Raw genomic sequence first — 4,394 nt, 5'->3', positions numbered from 1 at the left:
CTCATACAGCCTGTCAGAATCACTTTGTAAGGTAGTGGAAATGATACTGACCTGGGAGTTAGAGGATTTGCTACTAGTGATGTGACCCCAGCTAAGTCTCTGTCTTATCTGTTGTTTGTCTTTTAGATCATATCTAAGGATGCCTCCAAGTCTAAGGTTCTATATATTCCAGTGCAATGGAGACTTTTCTGGTCTCTCTTTTTACTGCTTTTTCAAAGGAGTACTGGAACTATAATCCTGAGAGCTCCTGATAAGATTAAATCATGGGTAACATGGGCCGGGTGGGATAGGAAGGGAATAAAGAAAGGCTGAACTGATTTGGTATCAGGAAAAGTTTGTTTGACTTTCAAATGGGAACTGCTTATTTTGGTTCTGAAAACCATTCCAAAGATTGCTAGTAGGTAAAGCTAGTGGAATTGATTCTCTGTATAGGGTCCTGGTGGTTTAGTGGGTTAGGTGCTGAACTAATATCCACAAGGTTTATGATTCAAACCCACCAGTCCCTCCTAGGATAAAGACGGATTCTCTGCTCGTGTAGATTTACAATCCTAGAAACCCTAAGGTTTCCATTCTACTCTGTCATATAGTGTGTTATATGAGTCAGAACCAACCCAATAGCACATGGTTTGCTTTGTTTTTCTTATAGAGATGCAAAAACGGTACTTAAGGGCATCATTTTATTCTTTGTTGAAATATATCAGGTTTATCTGGTCAGTTAGAAATAAGAATATAAACCCATAAAGTAAACCACAAAATAATTTTCATTTAGGTTTTATGACATGTCTGTATGTCATTATAGTTTATGCTATAATTGCTAGAAGGCAGGTGATACAAATTTCAGAGTGTATTTTGAGTGGCAAAATTCTGCACCTTATGGATCTGAGACAGGTTACAGAAGCAAGTCAGGGAGGCCCTATACCTGGAACTCCATGTGACCTGGACAAAAGCAAAAAAGAGTTTTGTGGATTTTGCTAGTTATTTAGGAGACAAGTGAAATCTTGGAGAATCCACTCTGGAAATTTTTTTTTTTCTCTTCCCGTTGTCTGAAATGCAGACACTTTGCAGACATTTGGCTATGCCACTGACTTAGGAAAGGCAGAGGGGGTTACAATATATTTATAAAATCTTACGAATTTGGGCTCTTGACTCATAGTTATGAGTGAGGTTGCACTATGGTCTGATCAGTAGTGTACATTGTTTTCAGTTATCTCTTGAATCAGGATGATTTTGGCTGCAAGTAACAGAACATCCAAATTGGGTTCTGGACAGTGAGCTACAAGGCCAAAGGTTTAAACCTACTAGTTGCTACGTGGAAACCCTATACAATGTCACTATGAGTAGGAATTGAATACAAGACACTTAAGAACAGACAACAAACAATAAGGGAATAAAGTTATGCAACTGGCAAGACTGGGACAGGCTTCAGGGAGACCTCTAATCTGTCTTTCCCTTCAGTTCTTATGCTTCTGCCCTTTTATGCGCATCTGATAGCCAGATAATCTCTAAGGGTGACTGGCACTACCTTAGGGCTGAGTTTCCCATCTTCCCACAGTAACACTAAAAGGAAGAGCTTATTTTCCTTCCTCTGGATGTTGTGGGAAAAAGAGTAACAAAAAAGTTGAAAAGGTCTCAGCAAACTTCCCTTCACATTTTGCTTGTATGATTTTGTCCAAGCAATTGCATTTACAAATAGCTTAACCAGGGAAAACTGAACTATTCATTGGTAAGAGGGAGAGCACAACCCTGGAGTTAGGAACAAATGTTTTCACCTTATTACTGATAGACTAAGGACGAGGTATGGGATAGATATTTAAAGGCCAGTATTTTCTATTACAATAGAATTTGAGACTAAGTGTAACTTTGAGAACGTGGTGGATCCATATGATAAGCACTGGACTGTGAACCACAAGGTCCGTGGTTTGAGCCCACCAGATGTTCCATGAGAGAAAAATGAGGCTTTCTGCTCCATAGAAGAGTTCCCCTGTACAGGGTCATATGAATCTTACAAACACAATAATAAAGTATAACTTCTGGCAAACATTATGCTATAGGAACAAAACCCAAAAACAAACCAAACAAAACAGTCTCCAAACCAGTTGCTGTAGTGTCAATTCCAATGCATGATCACCCCATGTTTACTGCAGAGAACTTGCCTCAGTAGAACTTTCAAGGTTGTGAGCTTTCAGAAACAGCTCTCCAGGCCTTTCATCTGAAGTACCTTAGGTCTACGAACTGCCAACCTTTTGGATAGAAGTTAGACACTTAACTTATAAATCACTAACTGCCTCCGGTGTGTTAAGCATTGCATGTGAATGATCTCATTTAATTCCCATAACAGCCTAAATTAGCTACTATTAGTGTCCTTGTTTCCCTGATGAAGAAATTGAGGCTTTTAGGAAATTGAGATTAAGTAACTTGCTTTAATTTACACAGCCAGTTAGTAACAGAATCAAGGTAAACACTTCTAGAAACTTGCTCCTAACAGTGTTCTTTCTATATTCCAGAGTACAGTCCTCTGATTCTTGGGTCAGAGATTGTTGTTGTTGTTAAGTGCTGTCGAGTCGGTTCCAACCCATAGCGACGTTGTACAGGGTTTCTGAGGCTGTAAATCTTTACGGGAGCAGAAAGCCTAATCTTTTCTCCTGCAGAGCGGCAGGTAATTCCAAACTGCTGGCCTTAAGGTTGGCAGCCAGATTCGTAACCACTGCAATAAACCCTTTAGTAAAACATACAACAATAGCACCTTGTGGACAAGTTTTCCTTTTTGATGGATTTGAGTAGCATATTATGGGACCCAGTGGATATGTGGTGTTTGGTTTTCAAAATGAAGAGGATCATGATGACACAAAGAATGATAAAGAAAATGATAACGCTGAGAAAACATTATGAAATTTTTGACAAGGGGTATTTGCTTAAAGACCAGGAGGTTTCCAAAAGTTCATGGAAAAATGGAATTAAATACAATAGAATTTTTCCATTAACTTTCTGAAGTCCTCTCCTACATATAAACAATAAGATATGACAGCAAACCTTTCTATAGTAATGAAAAAAATTGACTTAAAAACACAACAGCAAGGGTACAAAAATGATTAGGTAACCATTTAGGAGTGTTAGAAGGAAATCATAGGGGAGTATGTACAATCAAGGGACAATGAGAAATTTGTAAAAAGAAAAAAAAAAGAGACTAGCTAGGAGACTCACGTCCATCCTTGGGCACAATCATCAAGATGAAAGGCAGTGGGTAGTCAATGATTTCTATGTAGCTCAAAAGGCAATTTAGAAATCAAGCATGACACAAATTAAGGAAACCCATACCTATTTCATTGCAAATATTTAGCTATTGGTAAAAAAGTTTAAAAATATTAGAAAGTGGTTTTTTTTTTATATTTGTCAGTGTAGGGCATTGAATGGCTTTGATATTCTTAGATCGCAGTTGAGTCCAAAAATCAATTACAAAAAAGAAATTCTTTATTCCCCTCCCCCGCTGCACAGATACCAGTACTTTCCATTTATCCCTGAACAGGTTTTGCAAGAAACTGTCCATTCTATAGGCAGGTGGCTCCCTCCTCTGCTGTTTTTAGAGCTTCAATCACTAGTGACATGCCTGCAATCCACAAAGTCCTGGGTGTCTCTTTTAGCTATCATCATCTGAAAGACATCTAAAAGGGTTTCTTCAGTGCTTGAGAGCATTAGGTTTCATTTCTTGCATTCCGTAGTGTAAGTGGAAAAGTTGATCCACACTGACATGAAGGGCTCAATTCTGCATGAATTTTTTTTTTCCACCAGAAATAATCCATTTTCTCTTTCTTTTTTTGTGTGTGAATCAAGTTCATCTAAAAAAATTGTTGACTCTTTCCTACAGACACATAGCCCAGCAAAACTAAATTCATCCCACTGAAATTGACTGCAAAAACATGGCTATTTTATTACTTTGAGAAATATTTGCAGAATGACTGAACTCAATAAATAGTAAAATATAGAGCAATGTACTGAGATCAGAGGAGTCAGTCATCAACCATTCCTGTTGTTGTTAAATAGACTTACTATACTTTTAAAGGAATATTATTTCAATAAAACAATACATAAATAAATACAAAACAAAAGGGCAAATGTAGAGACATATTGCAAGTAAGCATGCATACCAACAAGGTAAGTGCAAATTAGATTTGAATATTCATGAGTCACAAATCATTGACAGTTTGAAATAATGCAAAACAGCTTTATAAATGAGGTTAAGGCAAGGGACATCAAAGAAATGCATCGCTAAATCAATAGCAATTTGATTGTGCATCCACTTGTAAATTGCAGTTACAGTTTTTGTGACATGGGAGAAAAAATACTGTGTATCTGATGAAGGAGGAAGACACATAAATATTCCTTTTGTATATTATATT

The sequence above is a fragment of the Chrysochloris asiatica genome, unplaced genomic scaffold (genome assembly GCF_000296735.1).
Source record: "Chrysochloris asiatica unplaced genomic scaffold, ChrAsi1.0 scaffold00004, whole genome shotgun sequence".
Classification (NCBI taxonomy): Eukaryota; Metazoa; Chordata; class Mammalia; order Afrosoricida; family Chrysochloridae; genus Chrysochloris; species Chrysochloris asiatica.
This window is presented reverse-complemented; position numbering follows the sequence as displayed.